Source organism: Tupaia chinensis, unplaced genomic scaffold (genome assembly GCF_000334495.1).
Source record: "Tupaia chinensis unplaced genomic scaffold, TupChi_1.0 Scaffold000146_1, whole genome shotgun sequence".
Classification (NCBI taxonomy): Eukaryota; Metazoa; Chordata; class Mammalia; order Scandentia; family Tupaiidae; genus Tupaia; species Tupaia belangeri.
Genome location: NW_006159616.1, coordinates 2,778,519 through 2,798,218, shown reverse-complemented (window position 1 = coordinate 2,798,218; position 19,700 = coordinate 2,778,519). Strand labels below are relative to the sequence as shown.

The 19,700-nt window shown below is 41.2% G+C and overlaps 1 protein-coding gene across 5 annotated transcripts in view; it reads right to left on the bottom strand.

Annotated features, from left to right (window-relative positions):
* The window catches only part of EIF4G3 (eukaryotic translation initiation factor 4 gamma 3), a 418,798-nt gene extending 399,390 nt beyond the window's left edge, over nucleotides 1–19,408 (bottom strand). For 3 of the 5 annotated variants that reach the window (XM_027770593.1, XM_027770592.1, XM_027770595.1), the window contains exon 1: nucleotides 19,390–19,408. The gene's annotated coding sequence lies outside the window, so the exon portion shown is untranslated. The remainder of the gene's footprint in view (nucleotides 1–19,389) is intronic. The other 2 variants (XM_027770594.1, XM_027770596.1) reach the window with 1 other exon arrangement.
* Nucleotides 19,409–19,700: the final 292 nt, after the last annotated feature.

The following is a 19,700-nucleotide window of genomic DNA, read 5'->3' as shown; positions in this document are numbered from 1 at the left end:
ACAGAGAGACAGAAAGCGAGAAATCACCTCCCAGGGAGGATGGCCACGCTGCAATCCCTTCTCCTCCATTCTCCTCTCGGGATCTTGAGCACGCAGGCACATAGCACATGCCATGAGTTTAAGCCACTGGGTCTAGGACTCAAACTAGAGTCAACTACGTGGGAGTCCAACAACGTAACCATTACACCATTTGCTGGTCCCTAAACATATTTTTTTATTATTATTTATTTTATGGGAGAGAAAGACAGTACCTTCAAGAGTCTCCTGCCACAAACACCCTCCCACCCAGTCCTCCCAGCCAGCCAGGACCATGGACTGAGTGCAGTCTTCCATGAGGATCTAGCTTCACTTAAGCAGCATATTACTGCCACACCACCAAGTCAGATCCAGATTCTTTATTTTTCTTAAAAGAAGGACAAGGGGACTAGCAGTTGGCATAATGGCTATGTCGCTGGACTCCCATATAGTCGACCACGGTTCGCGTTCCGGACCCGGTGGCTTAAACTCACACCGGGTGCGTGTACGTGTGTGCCCAAGATCCTGAGAGGAGAATGGAAGAGAAGGGATTGCTGCATGGCCATGCCCCCTAGAGGGTGATTTCTTGCTTTCTGTCTCTATCTTTCTGGTAAGCACATGCATCCTATAGCAAAAACCTCTCCAAAAAAAAAAAAAAAAAAGGAGATCAAGAATGAAATCACTGGGACCAGCAGTTAGCCTAATGGCTATGTCGCTGGACTCCCATATAGTCGACCACGGTTCGCGTTCCGGACCCGGTGGCTTAAACTCCCACCGGGTGCGTGTACGTGTGTGCCCAAGATCCTGAGAGGAGAGTGGAGGAGAAGGGATTGCAGCGTGACCATCCCCCCTGGGGGGTGATTTCTCGCTTTCTGTCTCTATGTCTCTCTCTGTCTGTCTGGCGAGCGCACACGCCCTGTAGTGAAAAACCTCTCCAAAAAAAAAAAATCTCTTAAAAAAAAAAAAAAAATCTTTTAAAAAAAAAAAAAAAATCTTTTAAAAAAAAAAAAAAAATCTTTTAAAAAAAAAAAAAAAATCTTTTAAAAAAAAAAAAAAAATCTTTTAAAAAAAAAAAAAAAATCTCTTAAAAAAAAAAAAAAATGAAATCACTGACTTTCCAGAGTAGCATTCAGCTTTCTCTGCCTTTTCTAAAATGTACTACATTCAACATTAAAAGGGAATATGGTAAGGTCAAGTACTCTGTGGACGGCTTTTGATACAGCAGTTGCATCAGGAAGTGGAATTGGTTTCAAATTCTAGTACTTCTAAAGAAGAACAGCAACATAATATGGAGAGTATCAGCTAACTATAATAGTCTCAAAGACTCAACAACATTAATCAGATACTTATCAGGTACATAAAAATTCTACATAACTGAGACACGCTTCCTTTGCATATTTAGTAAGTGCTAGAGATATGCATAACAATTTATAAACTATAATCTGATAAAATCTTACAAATGGGAATGTGGCCCCATTCTCACAATAATATTTCAATTTTAAGTCAGAAGTGCTTTTTTGGTGGAAAATTTTCACCCAAAACTTTTTAATAGATCTGAAATTACAAAATGCCTCTCTTTAAAGAAGCCTTTTCCTGAATAGCAAACAGAATCTTGTTAGACAGATATAAGCATTATTTCCTGATTTGGATTTCTCATAATAATATACACGGTGGTTAAGGTGCTGGACACTCCCACATGGCTGACCACGGTTCAAGTCTTGGACCTGGTGGCTTGCTTTCTCACTTCCTCTCTCTCACTCTCACCCTCTGTCTCTCTCTGGTAAAACTAAAAAATAAATGAATGAATAAATAAAATAAAATAATTATTATTTTTAAAAAAAAGAATAACTTGAGGGTATAACCTTGTAAATCAAAAAGCTAATTTAACTTGAAAATTATATAAATGTGGGCCAGCAGGTGGCAGGGTGATAAAGGTGATGGATTCCAACATGACTGACTGCAGTTCGAGTCCTGGATCTTGTGGCTTAAAAAAATCACAACAGGGAACCAGCAGTTAGTGTAATGGCTATGTCGCTGGACTCCCACGTAGTCGACCGCGGTTCACGTCCCGGACCCGGTGGCTTAAAACTCACGCTGGGCGCGTGTGCGTGCGTGCCCAAGATCCCGAGAGGAGAATGGAGGAGAAGGGATTGCAGCGTGACCATCCCCCCTGGGGGGTGATTTCTCGCTTTCTGCCTCTCTGTCTCTCTCTGTCTGTCTGGCGAGTGCACACGCCCTATAGCAAAAATCTCTCCAAAAAAAAAAAATCATAACAAATAGATAAATGAATAAATAAATGAATAAATGTTTAAAAACATATGTGTGTGTGTGTGTGTATATATACACACATATATTCCAATGCTTTAGGCTAAAACATCCTATGCGAAAAATATAATAATTAAGAATTTCTACCTTCACTTACAATTTTGATTTTTTTTTTTTTTGAGAGCGCACGCGCCCTATGGCAAAAACCTCTCCTAAATAAATAAATAAATAAATAAATAAAAACGGTAAGATTCCATTTACTCAATTGGTCGTATTTTATAATAGCACACCCCACCAAATCCCAAGTGCTTAAAGGATTACAAAACCTTGGTGTAGTTCTATCTTGCCATTTCTACTCTCATCTTGTTTTGTTTATTTTTGCTAGAGGGCACATGTGCTCACCAGAGACAAGGGGGAAGGGGAGCACACTCCATGGAGCAAGGCCATGCCGCAATCCCTTCTCTTTCATTTCTCCCTTCATTTGGGACTCGGCACTGATAATTTTTTCAAGTAGATGGGTCACAGATTCAAACTGCTCAGTAGGGCATGTGGGAGCTAGGTGACTTAACCACCAGGCCGTGGTCTAGCCTCTACTTTAATCTTTTTCACTCATTTCGACTTGCATACCTGAACCAAATATATTTCCAAAAATACTGTTTTTGTCATATATATTTCCTAATAAATAAAAAATGGAAAAGAAATGCAATTTATTTCTGACAAGGTACCAAGACAATTTGAGAGGTAAAAAGTCTTTTCAACAAAAGGCACTGATACAAATGGATATTTACATGCAAAAAAAAAAAAAAAAAGAAGCTGAACACCTACTTCATACGATACATAAAATTTAACTCAAAATGGATTAAAGACCTAAATATAAGAGCCAGAATCCTTAGAACATAGGAGTAAACTTAGCTAACTTCGGTTAAGCAAAGACTTCTTACACACAACTATAAAAACTAACACAAGAAACATAGACAAATTAGGCTTCTTCAAAATTAAATTTTGGGGGACCAGCAGTTGGCATAATGACTGTGTCGCTGGACTCCCATGTAGTCGACCACAGTTCATGTGCTGGACCTGGTGGCTTAAACTCATGCCAGGCGCATGTGCATACATGCCCAAGATCCCGAGAGGAGAATGGAGAAGGGAATGCAGCATGACCCCCCCCGGGGGGGTGATTTCTCGCCTTCTGTCTCTCTCTTGTCTTCCGGGCAAGTGCACGGGCCCTATAGCAAAAACCTCTCCAAAAAAAAAAAAAGAGTATAACAGGCACATGTATGTGTGTGCGTTCCAAATCCTCAGAGGAGAATGTAGGAGAAAGGACTGCGTAACCACTGCCCATGAGGGATGGTGGGGAGGGGTGCTTTCTTTCTATCCTCATCTCTACGTTCACATTCCAGACCTTGAGAAACACACCAACGTGTGTGTGCACGCATGACCAGAATCCCAAGAGAAGGGAAAACTGAAGAAGGGACAGCAGAATGACCATTCCCCAAGGGAGGTGCTTTCTATTCCCTCCATCTCTCTCTGCCAAGGGCATATGCCTTCCTAGCAATTAAGAGGGAAAAAAAAAAGTAACAAGCATTAGTGAGAATATAGAAGAATTAGAAGCCTCATCCATTGCTGGTAAGAATGTAATATAGTGCAGTCACTCTCAAAACCAGTTTGGCATTTTCTTAAGAAGTTAAACATGGAGGGAACAGCAGATAACTTAATGGTTACATCACTGGACTCTCACATAATTGACCGCAGTGCGAGTCCTGGACCTGGCATATTAAGCTCATGCCAGGCGTGTGCATGCGTGCCCAAGATACTTAGAGGAGAGGGGATTGTGGCATGGACATCCCCCCGGAGAGTAATTTACTTTCTGTCTCTGTATCTCTGTCTTTCCAGTATAGCAAAAACCTCTCTTCAAAACTAAATAATCAATTTTTTAAAAAATAATAATTTAGATATGGAGTTACCTCATATACCCAGAAACTGTACTGCTAGTATCTACCTAAGAGAAATTGAAACATACATCCACACAAAACCATTTATGAAGGCTCACTGTAATATTAATAGCCAAAAAGATTATCCAACATTTTAGCTATTCCTTTATCTAATAGCCAAGAAGTTGAAAAAACACAAATATCCATCAACTGAGATGAATAAAGAAGATGCAGTACATGAAATATTATTTAATAATTTTTAAAGTACTGATACATGCTATAATATGGACAAATATTGAAAACGTTATGCTAAGTGAAACCAGTCACAAAAGAACACATGAAAATTTCTATAATATGCAAATATACAGAGACAGAAAGTAAATTAATGCTTGCCTAAAACATGGAGAATTTGAGGGAAATAAGTCAAACGGGTTTATTTTGGAGGGTAAAAATGTTCTAAAATTGTGGTTAGAACTGCATAATTCTGAAATGGATCTGAATATACTCAAAGCCACTGAACTGTATATTATAAATGAGAAGTTTTTATGGTATATGAATTATATTTCAAGAAAGCTGTTTAAAAAAACAACACAGGTCAAGTGTAATCTCCTCATATATTCATTTAGTGCTCTTCAGAATCTAGATCCATTATCTTGAGTATTCTACCACGGAATCCTCCACGCCAGAGATCAGTACCCTTGGAATTCAGCAAGCACAGTGCTTGTTTCAAGTCCACACCTTTGTCCATGCCGGTGACCCACTCGCCACAATCCACTTGCCTCAGCCCATCCAAACCCTGACAACAGGGTTTTTCTTTTTTTTTTTTAAAGAATTATTTTATTTAACATTATTTATTCATAATGTGAGCAGAGAGGGACAGAGTGAGACGGGGAGAATGAGAAAGCAAGCCGCCAGGTCCAGGACTTGAACCACGGTCAGCCATGTGGGAGTCCAGCGCCCCTAACCACCATGCCACGTGCTAGCCCCAGGGTTTTTCATTTTTTCAAATTCATTATTTCCATTCAAGTTCTGTTTCTTAGGTGTTATCCTATAGGGCCTAGAGAAAAGTGCGAAGAGTCATCTCATTACCCTTCCTTCCTCTATCCTATCTTCAGAGTTCAGTCTATTCCATTGATTTAAAAATATTGTATTCTAGGCCAGCCCCACAGCCTAGTGGTTAAGGACAACAGATACCACACGGCTAACCATGGTTCAACCATGGCCCTGGCACCTGAAAAACATGCCAGCCATGCATGGTACCCCAAATCCTCACAGGACAGAGACATGGAAAAGAAGAAACTGTAGCATGCCCACATACCTTTTTGGGAGACGATCCCCCCTACCCCAAATCTGGTTCAACACTGGCTGTACGCTGGGCCAGCCAGGGGTATGGTGGTTAAGGTGGTTAAGCTGGATCCGACATGGCCATTTACACAGTTTGAGTCCTGGACATACCAGCTTGTAAAATATACCAGGTGCATGTGCATGCCCACAATCCCAAAAGGAGAACAGAGAAGGGACTGTGACTTGGCCATCCCATTAGGGTGATTTCTCTCTCTCTAGCAAGCACAAACACCCTATAACAAAATTAGGAAGAAGAAAAAAAAAAAAACTAGCTGTACTAGTTTTCTATTTCTACATAATTTTCTCCTTGTCATTTCAAAATTCTGCTGTTTCCACTCTTCAGTCCTGTTTCCCTGACCTTACATAAATCCCTTAGTCTTTTCTTCCTTCTTCAATCTTTCCTAACGCTTCCTAAAAACAGCCTGAAGAAATCAAGTAGAGACTATGTGTGCATACAATACATAACTAACAAATATCACTCTGGCCAACAGCTTTTATTTAGTGTACTTGAACATGTGGATGAAGATAAACTGAAAAGGAATATTATAAAAACATAAATAATCACAGAAGGAAAAAACCTGCCATGTTAAACTGCATTATAAAGTTGTAAATAATGCAAAATACGATATGCACTCAAATGTCTGACCTTGGACCCAGTCAGTGGCACTGTACTGAGGCGGCTAGATCCGCATGGCTGACTGTGCAGTTCAAGTCCAGGATCTGGCAGCTTGGAAAACATGCCAAAGTATGTGCAGGCATTCCCAAAGTCCCGAGAGGAGAAGAGACTAATGTAGCCATTCCTCCAATGGAGCATCTCTTCCCTCTTCTCTCTCCTCTCTCTTTGAGAGCATCTCTAGTAAATTTTTATTTTAATGTTTCACTCATTGATGAAGGTTTAAGCTCTATTCCTAATGTGCAGCCATAATTTGTAAGCTGTAAGTCAACGGTGAGAGAAAATCCACAAGAAAATCTTTCGGGGTCAGCAGGTGATATTGTGGTTAAGGGCGCTGGACTCCCACATGCTCACTATGGAGCGAGTCCCAGACCTGGAGGCTTGCTTTCTTTCTCTCTCTCTCTCTCTTTCTCTCTCTCTCGTCTTTCACTCTGTTCCTCTCTGGTCAAATTAAAATAAATAAATAAACAAATAAAGCTAAATAAAATAATTCTTTTAAAAAAAACTTTCTAAAAAAACCCAAAAACTTCATTTATATTCTAAATTGATACAGAACAAAACTGTTCAAAAAGTACTTTTTTGCTGACAGATAGTTAAGTAAAAAACAAGCAAGATACAAAACTATATATGTAATGCACCCTTGAGTTATGTGATAAAGGACAAAAATGTCCATTAAAATTAAAATCAATGGGCAACCTATGGTATGGTGGTCAAGGCAGCCCAATCTCACATGGCCAACTACGTGGTTCCAGTTCCTAATTGGCTTGAGAAATACACTGGGTGTGCACAAAATTCTTATGGGAGGGAGAAATGGAGAAGGGAATGCAGTGGGGACATGTCCCTTGGGGTAAGCGTTCTCATTTCCTCTCTTTTTCTTTTTTTAAATTTATTTATTTATTTGCTATTGGGCATAAGTGCTCACCTAAGAGAGAGAAAGAGAGAAAGGAAAAACAAAAAAGTAAGCTGTCAGGTCCTGGACTCAACCATGGATGGCCATGTGGGAGAGTCCATCACCTTAACCGGTACACCGCCCCTCACTTTCCCTTTTTCTATCCCCCCCTCTCTTTCTCTGGTGAGTGCATGCACTACCTGGCAAAACTTAATCAAAAACAATTTTTTTTTTTAATCTGTAACAAAATAGAAAAGAAACACACTATTTCGCTGCTTTTTGTTGTTTTTTTTTTTAAGAGGTTTTTGCTATAGGGCGCGTGCGCTCGCCAGACAGACAGAGAGAGACAGAAAGCGAGAAATTACTCCCCAAGGGGATGGCCACACCGCAATCCCTTCTCCTCCATTCTCCTCTTGAGATCTTGGGCACACACGCACACGCACCCGGCGTGAGTTTTAAGCCACCGGGTCCAGGACGCAAACCACGGTTGACTACGTGGGAGTCCAGCGACATAGCCATTACGCTAACTGCTGATCCCAGCTTTTGGGTTTTAGCACAAACACCCTATAACAAAATTAGGAAGAAGAAAAAAAAAAAAACTAGCTGTACTAGTTTTCTATTTCTACATAATTTTCTCCTTGTCATTTCAAAATTCTGCTGTTTCCACTCTTCAGTCCTGTTTCCCTGACCTTACATAAATCCCTTAGTCTTTTCTTCCTTCTTCAATCTTTCCTAACGCTTCCTAAAAACAGCCTGAAGAAATCAAGTAGAGACTATGTGTGCATACAATACATAACTAACAAATATCACTCTGGCCAACAGCTTTTATTTAGTGTACTTGAACATGTGGATGAAGATAAACTGAAAAGGAATATTATAAAAACATAAATAATCACAGAAGGAAAAAACCTGCCATGTTAAACTGCATTATAAAGTTGTAAATAATGCAAAATACGATATGCACTCAAATGTCTGACCTTGGACCCAGTCAGTGGCACTGTACTGAGGCGGCTAGATCCGCATGGCTGACTGTGCAGTTCAAGTCCAGGATCTGGCAGCTTGGAAAACATGCCAAAGTATGTGCAGGCATTCCCAAAGTCCCGAGAGGAGAAGAGACTAATGTAGCCATTCCTCCAATGGAGCATCTCTTCCCTCTTCTCTCTCCTCTCTCTTTGAGAGCATCTCTAGTAAATTTTTATTTTAATGTTTCACTCATTGATGAAGGTTTAAGCTCTATTCCTAATGTGCAGCCATAATTTGTAAGCTGTAAGTCAACGGTGAGAGAAAATCCACAAGAAAATCTTTCGGGGTCAGCAGGTGATATTGTGGTTAAGGGCGCTGGACTCCCACATGCTCACTATGGAGCGAGTCCCAGACCTGGAGGCTTGCTTTCTTTCTCTCTCTCTCTCTCTTTCTCTCTCTCTCGTCTTTCACTCTGTTCCTCTCTGGTCAAATTAAAATAAATAAATAAACAAATAAAGCTAAATAAAATAATTCTTTTAAAAAAAACTTTCTAAAAAAACCCAAAAACTTCATTTATATTCTAAATTGATACAGAACAAAACTGTTCAAAAAGTACTTTTTTGCTGACAGATAGTTAAGTAAAAAACAAGCAAGATACAAAACTATATATGTAATGCACCCTTGAGTTATGTGATAAAGGACAAAAATGTCCATTAAAATTAAAATCAATGGGCAACCTATGGTATGGTGGTCAAGGCAGCCCAATCTCACATGGCCAACTACGTGGTTCCAGTTCCTAATTGGCTTGAGAAATACACTGGGTGTGCACAAAATTCTTATGGGAGGGAGAAATGGAGAAGGGAATGCAGTGGGGACATGTCCCTTGGGGTAAGCGTTCTCATTTCCTCTCTTTTTCTTTTTTTAAATTTATTTATTTATTTGCTATTGGGCATAAGTGCTCACCTAAGAGAGAGAAAGAGAGAAAGGAAAAACAAAAAAGTAAGCTGTCAGGTCCTGGACTCAACCATGGATGGCCATGTGGGAGAGTCCATCACCTTAACCGGTACACCGCCCCTCACTTTCCCTTTTTCTATCCCCCCCTCTCTTTCTCTGGTGAGTGCATGCACTACCTGGCAAAACTTAATCAAAAACAATTTTTTTTTTTAATCTGTAACAAAATAGAAAAGAAACACACTATTTCGCTGCTTTTTGTTGTTTTTTTTTTTAAGAGGTTTTTGCTATAGGGCGCGCGCGCTCGCCAGACAGACAGAGAGAGACAGAAAGCGAGAAATTACTCCCCAAGGGGATGGCCACACCGCAATCCCTTCTCCTCCATTCTCCTCTTGAGATCTTGGGCACACACGCACACGCACCCGGCGTGAGTTTTAAGCCACCGGGTCCAGGACGCAAACCACGGTTGACTACGTGGGAGTCCAGCGACATAGCCATTACGCTAACTGCTGATCCCAGCTTTTGGGTTTTTTTTTTTTTAGAGAGATTTTTGCTATTGGGTGTGTGTACTTGCTGGAGACAGAGAGAGTGTGAGAAACCACCCCCTCGGGGGGATGGCCACACCACAACTCCTTGTCCTCTAGTCTCCTCTTGGGATTGTGGGCACACACACACATGCATCCAATTATGTTTCAAGCGTCAAGGTCCAGGACTCAATAGTGGTCTGCCATGTGGGAGTACGGCAAGACAACCATTATGCCATCTACTGGTCCCAACACACTAAAATACTAACGATGGTTGCATATGATTAGAGGTGATTTTTTTTTAAGATTTTTTTTGCCACAAGTCGCATGCACTCACCTGAGACAGAAACAGTGAGAGAGGAAGTGAGAAATCACCCTCGTCAGAGTAGATGGCCACATCACAATCCCTTCTTTTCCATTCTCCTCCTGGGATCTTGAGCACACACCCATGCCTGGAGTGATTCTCAAGCCACCAGGTCCAGGACGCAAAAGACAGTTGGTCATGTGAGAGTCCACTGATATAACCACTAAGCCACACACTGGCCCATTATAGATGACTTTTTTTAATAAGTATTTAATTTATTATATGAGACCAGCAGAGTTAGCATAATAGCTTTGTCGCTCAACTCCCATGTAGCTGACTGCAGTTCAAGTCCCGGACCCGGTGGCTTAAACTCACGCCGGGCATGTGTGCGTGCATGAGTGCCCAATGTCCCAAGAGGAGAATGGGGGCGAAGGGATTGCAGCGTGGCCATCCCCCCTGGAGGGTGATTTCTCTCTGTTTCTGTCTTTCTGGTGAGCCCTATAGCAAAAACCTCTCCAAAAAAAAAAAGTATTTAATTTATTATAATTATTATTTTAATTTGACCAGAGAGAGGGGAAAAGTAAGAAAGCAAGCCACTAGGTCCAGGAATTGAACCACAATCAGTCATGTGGGAGTACAGCTCCTTAACCATACCTCCGTGGGTGATTTCTGGCTTTCTGTCTGTCTCTGTCTCTCCAGAACACACACGTCCTATAGCAAAAAATCTCTTAAAAAAAAAATTAGGGGCTGGCAGGTGGCATGGTGGTTGGAAACATTGGATTCCCACATGGCCAACCATGGTTTGAGTACCAGACTTGGCAGTTTGCTTTCTCGCTTTCTCTTTCTCTCTCTCCGTCCCTCTGTCTCTCTCTGGTCAAATTTTTAAAAATAACAATAACAAATGGAATTAAATCAATAAACTTTTTTTAATTACCGTGAAAGTATAAATTTTCTTTTAAATAGTAATATTTAACCCTAAACACTGTTTCTCCTTTTGGCCTTTATACCAACCTTAGTCCTCAGTATCTACACTTCAAATACAACTCAGCTACTTTAGACATTTTTATAAACTAGGTCAGTGCCATTCCATCTCAAAGGAAATTATAGGACTATTTTAAAATCAATTTCATATCATTGCAAAACAATTTTAGAGCAGACTTGAATGCTAGAAGTGAGTTATGAAGTCATTTATATTAGCCATAAAACTAACCTTAAGGGCCAGCTGGTGGTGTGGCAATTGAAGCAGCTAGATCTTACATGGCTTACCAAACAATTTGAGTCCCAGATCCAGCAATTTGCAATGCACATCAGGCATGTGTGCATGTGTTCCCAAAAATCCCAACAGGAGAGAGAGACGAAGGATAAAGGGCTGCAGAATGATCATGCCCCATAGCAGGAAGGGTGCTTTCTCACTTTCCTTCTCTTCCTTCTGAGTGCAGGAACACCCTAGCAATTTTTTAAAAGAATTATTTAATTTTATTTTATCATCTTTTTCTAAAGAATGACTTCATTTTACTCATCATCATCATCATTTCAATTCAACCAGAGAGGAAAAGTGAAAAACAAGATGCCAGCTCTGGGACTTGAACTGTGGTCGGCCACGTGGGAGTACAGTGCCTTAACAACCACGCCACCTGCTGGCCCTAATCATCGTATTAATTTACTACAAGGCACATGTGCTCACCAAAGAGAAAAAGAGAGAGAGAAAGTAAGTGAGAAAGCAAGCTGCCAGGTCCAGGACTCAAACCATAGTAGGAAATGTGGAAGTCCAGCCTCTTAACCACTATGCCACCACTTGCTGGTCCCGCTTCTGGCAAATTTTTTTTTTTTTTGAGAGGTTTTCGCTATAGGGCGCGTGCGCTCACCAGACAGACAGAGACAGACAGAGAGACAGAAAGCGAGAAATCACCCCCCAGCGGTGGTGTGCACGCCCCAATCCCTACTCCTCCATTCTCCTCTCGGGATCTTGGGCACGCACGCACACGCGCCTGGCGTGAGTTTTAAGCCACCGGGTCCGGGACGCGAACCGCGGTAGACCACGTGGGAATCCAGTGACACAGCCATTACGCTAACTGCTGGTTCCCTCTGGCAAATTTTTTTAAAAAGATCTTAAAAATGATTCCAGATTCTGATTAACATTGCATTCAATTAACATTTACAAACTGTTTACTACTGGCCAGATACTGTAGTAGGTACCGGTAATTACACAGTGAACAAAACAGACAAAAATCTCTGCCTTCAGGGTACTTGTATTCTTTTTTTTTTTGAAAGGTTTTCGCTATAGGGCACATGCGCTCGCCAGACAGACAGAGAGAGACAGAAAGAAGGGAGAAATCACCCCCCAGGGGGGATGGCATGAGTTTTAAGCCACTGGGTCCGGGATGCGAACCGTGGTCGACTATGTGGGAGTCCAGCGACATAGCCATTACGCTAACTGTTGGTCCGCAGGGTACTTGTATTCTATGGGCGAAAATCAATGTCTGTTCACCCTGGGGTGAAAAAGTACAAAACTACTAGTTAGTTACTAAATGTCACAAAAACTGACAAATCTCAAACGCACCTAAAATAGTTTAAACTATCAAATTTCTGCTGAGGCTACACAAGAGTGAAAAACTCCAGGTTGGCAGTAAACCAAAGATCTAGAAGCCACTTGAGAATTCAGAAGCAGCTTGAGATCCTGCAATATTTCATCCACATAAATCTCAGTTTATACATTACTTGAAGTAATATGCCTAGCTAATAGTCAGGAAATTGTTTACTATTAGCTAAAGGTATTATTCCTGAAGTAAAAGTAGGTTATGTCTCACCACAAGAGTTTATTCCAGAACTCACTTCCCCTCACACCTCATAATGAACTAACTGTACCATCACCCACTGCAAGCCAGCAACTGACCATGGCAACCTTATTTTATGGTCTCAAACCATTCCATAACTGATTATACAGTCTTCACTGCTAAAGTCACACAAGTGTTCCAGTCTCTTTGGCTAAACCTAATATATATTTTTTCTTTTTTTGGAGAGATTTTTGCTATCGGACGCATGCGCTCACCAGAAAGACAGAGAGAGACAGAGACAGAAAGCAAGGAATCGCCCCCCCAGGAGGGATGGCCACGCCGCAATCCCTTCTCCTCCATTCTCCTCTTGGGATCTTGGGCACGCACGCACAAGCACCCAGCATGAGTTTAAGCCACCAGGTCTGGGACTCAAACCGCAGTCAACTACATGGGAGTCCGGTGACATAGCCATTACACTAACTTCTGGTCCCGCTAAACCTAATATTAATAAAGCAAAAACCTGGAGGCCAGCAGCTAGCATGGTAGTTAAGGTGCTAGACACTCCCACACAGCTGACTACGGTTTGAGTCCCAGAGCTGATGGCTTTCTCACCTACTTTCTGTCTGTCTGTCTGTCTGTCTGTCTCTCTCTCTCTCTCTCTGGTCAAATTAAAATAAATGAATGAATAAAATTTAAATAAACAACTACCAAAAAAATAAATAAATAAAACTGAAGCTTCTTACATGAAGACCACAAGTGGTCTCTGACCCATGTTAGCATGCTTCTGATATCAATAAGCTACCATAACAATGTGTCACTGACCATCAGACTAAGAAATCATTAGTTTCTACAATTCTTTAGCCTCTATATGTAAGACCAAAAAAAATCTTAAAGCATAACCTTCAAAATCCTAAACCAAGAAGGTCACTTAATAAATTAGTCTACCTTCTGTATTTTAAAGAAGAAAACACTGATGCCTAGAACAATTATGTTAAAAACCATAACAAGGGAACCAGCAGTTAGCGTAATGGCTATGTCGTTGGACTCCCACGTAGTCGACCGCAGTTCATGTCCCGGACCCGGTGGCTTAAAACTCACGCCGGGCGCGTGTGCGTGAGTGCCCAAGATCCCGAGAGGAGAATGGAGAATCCCAGACTGGTGGCTTGAGAAACACTCCAGGCATGTGGGGACCAGCAGTTAGCATAATGGCTATGTCCCTCAACTTCCATGTAACCGACCACGGTTCGAGTCCTGGACACGGTGGCTTAAACTCACGCCGGGCACGTGTGCGTGCATGTCCAAGATCCCAAGAAGAGAATGGAGGAGAAGGGATTGCGGCGTGGCTGATTTCTCGCTTTCTGTCTCTTTCTGTCTTTCTGGCGAGCGCACGTGCCCTGTAGCAAAAACCTCTCTAAAAAATAATAATAATAAAAAAAAGAAACACTCCAGGCATGTGCATATGTGTACCCAAAATCCCAAAAGGAAAGTGGAGGAGAAGGAATTTATGGCATAGTCATAGCCCAGGGGTGGGTTTTTTTTTTTGTCACTTTCCTCCCCCACTGTTTCTCTCATGAGCACACATACGCCCACTGCAAACTAAAACAAACAAACAAAACATTCTTACAAGCTAGCAGGTGTCATAGTGGTTAAGATGCTGGACTCTCACATGGCCAACTGTGGTTCAAGTTCTAGACCCTATGGCTTAAAAATCACACCAGGTGCGTGGGGGTGCATATGGGTGTGGGGAATGCCTAAAATCCCAAGAATGGAGAAGGGACTGCAGCATGCCTATCCCCTCAGGGGGTTGATTTCTCACTTTCCCTCTCTCTGGCTCTCTTGGGTGAGGGCATATGCCCTATAGCAAAAATCTAAAAACAAAACAAAACTAAAACCTAGTTGCTAGTTATAATAGTATTTTTCTGAAGGACTTGTTAACCTCTGATCAAGCAGAAATATGCAGACCCACTGCTTAAGGAGGTAAAGATAACCTACTTTCTAGCAGTATGTGGCTGTGAACTAATCACATAGTATCACCATGTTCTAGATTACAAAGTTTTTCTGTATACAACTCTTCCTCTGGTTCTCAAATATAGGATTCTTCCCACTTACGCATAAAAGATGGATGACTCCTGATACAGTAAAGGAGGCATTCACAGAATTTGGAGTTGGTCATACTAGCCTGAATCGTAGACCACCATTTACTAGATAGATTACCTTGAAACATCACTTAACTGTTTTAAAAGAATTATTCTATTCAACTTTATTTAATATTTTTTTTTGAGAGGTTTTTTTGCTATAGGGCGCATGCGCTCGCCAGACAGAGAGAGAGACAGAGACAGAGAGACAGAAAGCGAGAAATCACCCCCCAGGGGGGATGGCCATGCCGCAATCCCTCCTCCTCCATTCTCCTCTCGGGATCTTGAGCACGCACACACACATGCCCAGCGTGAGTTCAAGCCACCAGGTCCAGGACTTGAACTGTGGGTCAACTACGTGGGAGTCCAGCGACACAGCCATTATGCTAACTGCTGGTCCCAATATTTTTATTTTTTAATTTGATCAGAAAAAGACAGAGAAAGAGAGGGAAAGTGAGAAACCAAGCCGCCAGGTCCAGGATTCGAACTGCAATTGGCCATATGGGAGGAATCCAGTGCCTTTAACCACCATGCCCTCACTTAACTTCTTAACACTTCAATTTTTTCATCTGTAAAACAGGAACAGTTATCAACTTTATTAAAGCTCTTGTGAGAATTTTTAAAAATCATGCATATATGGATACCAGGATGGTAGGCACTTCATACATGTAGACTATTAGTATTTTTCAGATTCAGCTTTAGAAGAGAGAAATGGGCCAGTCCATGACCTGGTGGTTACTGTGGCTAGATCCCACATGGCCAAATGTACAGTTCAAGTCCCTGACTTGGCCACTTGAAAAACATGCCCTGAATGTGTGTACCCAGAATCTAATGAGGGAGAAATGAAAGAAAAGGGATTGAGGTCTGACTATTGCCCATGGAGATGCTTTCATTTTCTATCACTCTCTTAGTAAGTACAAGTGCCCTCTGGCAATAAAAAAGGGGGCGGGGCAAGAAAGACCACAAATGTCATTGGCTTTAGCCTATAAAACAAAACAGGCAATCGGGTAATGGTTATGTCACTGGACTCCCACATAGTTGACCACGGTTTGAGTCCCAGGTCCCACAGCTTAAAACTCACGCTGGGGGTATGTGCCCAAGATCCCAAGAAGAGAATGGAGGAGAAAGAATTGTGGTGTGGCCATTCCCCCCAGGAGTGATTTCTCGCTTTCTGTCTCTCTGTCTCTACCACAAGTGCATGCTCCCTATAGCAAAAAATTTCTACCTAAAAAAAAAAAAAAAACTGACAATCAACACATAAAACAAAAGACAGGGCCAGTCCCTTGGCCTGGTGAGTTAAGGCAGTTAGATCCCACATGGCCAACTATGTAACAGGAGTCCCAAATCAGTCAGCTTTAGAAACATGCTGGGCCACTGTGTGGCCAGAAGAGAGAGAGAAGGGATTGTAGCATGATTATTCCCATCATGGAGGCTGAGCTCTGTCTCTCTGGCAAGTGCATGTGACCTCTAGCAAAAAAAAAAACAATAGTAGTATCAAAAAAGCAACAGGAATATTGATTTTTAATCTGTGATAAAATAGCTGAAGACGCAGGTCTTGATCAAATTTTAAAAATTTAAAAATTATTTTACAAAGTTTTTTAATTTCCTGCAAAGAACCTGTCTGATTTTCTGAACCAAACTGGCTGTCCCAAAACAGTAACTAGACTCCCCAGAAGTGTCAGCATCCCTGAGAGAAATTACACCCTGAAGTCTTTTCATATAAATAGAACACTGTGTATTCATAACAGACTGTAAAATTATTCTGTTTAAGTCATAACTATTTGGGCACCTGACTTTGAACTCATTTATCTTGAATTATATGAAGGGTAAGCAATTTCCATCTAAAGGACTACACTTTTAAAGGAGGCCCAAGGACCCCCCAAAAATGTAAGCAAGACTTTCTGTATACGGACAGTTTTCTGTGGGGTATGTACAGTTTGCATCAAAATGTCAAAGTTGTTTACTACCCAAAAATGGTTAAGTGTCACTGTTAAGATTTCAACAGTCTTTTGGAACCTCATACCAAGAATTTGGAGTGAGCATATTTCAAGGCAAGTATCTGAAGTGCCAAACTCATAAACTATACGCTTCATGCTAAATTATGTTGAAAAAACTCTATTAACATATTTTTTCCCTTGCCTTTAGCACTTTTCATGTCAAGGTTTTTCTTTTTCCAGCACCTACCATACCAGCACACCTTCTGCCAGGCTTCATCCTCTGCCTCTTTGCAGTCAAAGGCCTCTACTTGAAATGGCCTTATGTGCCCTGCCATGTAACACTGACACCTACTTAAGCAAGTTCCAGTTAACATTTAAATCCATTATTGCTAACATTTCTCATTTCTGATTTGTCACCCAATCACTAAGTACAAAGGATACTTTGCCATGCAAACCTCTTAGTTTTACAAACTTAAAATACTATCTGAATTTATTAATTCAGCGCAAACACAACTGTACTCATATATTTTAAGGAACATGAGCTGTATTCAACCATGGAAACAGAACTCCAGTTCCACACTCCTGCCTCATACTTCAATGCTGTAAGTTTTCAATGATGATCACTGTGGAAAACACCAAGTCCCATACTCTGGAAGGCATAAAAGCAGAAGTGCTCTATTTCAACTTATTTGTATCCACTTCTCTATTACCAGTTGATAAAATGTCACCACTGCTGCATTGTGATGTCGCTATACTCTATATATTGTACCTACTATCTATATCATAAGCTCTTACATTTTAGCAATTATAAATCTCCAAGCATATATAGCAAAGATAACAAGTTGTGCAATACATCAAAAAGAAAGTTAATTTTAACACCAATGGCATGAAACAAAGTAAAAACTTAACATATGTTGTAAAACTAAGTATCCTATCAAAAGAGATCATCATTAGAGGGGCATTGAGGTAGCAGGTAGCATGGAGGTTAAGGAGGCTGGGTCCCACATGGCCAAGTGCTGCTGGAGTCCTGGACCCAGCAGCCTGAAAAATCACACTGGGCACATAGACATTTGCACCTAAAGTCCAGAGAGAAGAATGGAAAAGAAGGGACTATAGTATGACCACCAACCCCCCATGGGGGGGATGCTTTCTCACTTTCTCTCTCTCTCTCTCTCTCTCTCATTCTCACTCTCACTCTCTCTCTCTCCAGCAAGCGCACAAGTCTTACAGAAAAAAAAAGTGACCTCCATTAGAAATTATGTCTTAAATTTAACAATTCTATTTTTCAGTCAAAAGAAAATTAAATTGTGCCTTACCAACTTTTATGCCCCAACCAACTCAGAGTTTTATGTTATCCCTTTGTGAAAAGCACTGAGCAAATAGCACACTTGAAACACTTAAGTTACTGCTCTTTGTGTCCCAATAAGCCACAAAATTCACCAAGCACTGTCATATTCAGCACTGCAGTCCTTAGTTTGCACATCAAGAATGCATACTGTGGGCTCCCTTTCGTTCCTGCTCAATTGCCAAAACAGCTCAAAGATGTTCATGAATAATGTACTTGGTGGCATACTGCAGAAAGTTAGTCCTAACCACGTATGGGCAATCAAGGGGGGAAAAAGGACTAACAAAGTAAAGGTAAGTTTAAGAGATGCACCACTAATTCTGCCTTCAAGTAGGCAAATCCACCAGCCTTTCCCCCAGAGTAAAACAAGCAGATACTGATCAAAACTAACCAACCCGATTTTCCATAAACAACTAACACTGTTACCACTAAATAGTCTCATCAGTGAACAACTCTCAAATGAACAGAATCATGCAGGATAAAAACATTATGAAATCAGTAAACACATCACACTGGAATGGAATTTATCTTTAACTGTGCCACTTGGCCTGGATTGACAGAGAGGACTAACAATATTTAAAGAACAGAGAAAATGACACTTGACACAATCCAAACAATGACCTGAAATGACTTTAGAAGGGAGACGCCTTTCCCTTCTCAAAGTAATTGATACAGAAAATCAAGCTACAGTCTGTAAATAATCTGTAGAACTGTTTATTTGTTCAAAACCCTTATTATCTTGAAAAGTTAAACACATGATGACACAAATACAAAAAGACAATGAGTCTAACATCCAATGCTTATTTATTGATTTACACAAATACAACCGATATGGGAAGGAGAGTGCATGATGAAATGTTATTCTCAGGTAAGTAACACCTTTCTAAATCGCCACGGAATTCATGAACTCAACGTTTTACCTTCACCCGATAATTCTGACTAAAACCCCTGGTCACCATAGTCTTTTCAATCAAAGCTGTCCAGAAATCTACGAACGAGCAAATAACATGACATTAGACATATTCAATGCCAGACTTTCCTCCAGGAGACCTGGTACCTCTAGACATCGGGCCTAGGAAGAGTAAAATTAAAGCCTTCTAAAAAGATTCCACACAACATACGCCTTCCAAGAAGTGAGACTTTGGGGCGTGATGGGTAATGTCAGTTAACTTCCTCTTCCTTTAAAAAGGTCAAAGACAGGGAAGCGTCCGGTGTAACATTTCCTCCTTAGATCGCATTCTGCCACAAACCACATCACAACTCCCCCATTCGCTAACAAACATTAGCCAGAAGGAACACTTTCTGTAGATTTTCACCGTAGATTGAAAATTCAACTTACCTCGGAACGAGCTGATTAGTTGCCACCAGGAAATTTACCAATCAAGTTTACTATGTATTAATAATAATTAGGGAAGCCTACCAAGCCCTGCTGCAGGGGGAGCTGAAAGGAGGTGAGGAGGGTGTAATCCTCACAACAATCAGAGAAAAGCCTTCGCCGCAGGGTTGGTCCCAGGCAGCAGCAAACTGTGCCCAATAAGGGGGGAGGAGGTGACAGGAGGCGGCGAGAAGGGGGAAGGGTCCCCCATTTCGAAAAGGGAAAGGCTGCAAAAGCATGACCGAGTGGGGCTACTTTTCACCGTACTGCAGAAG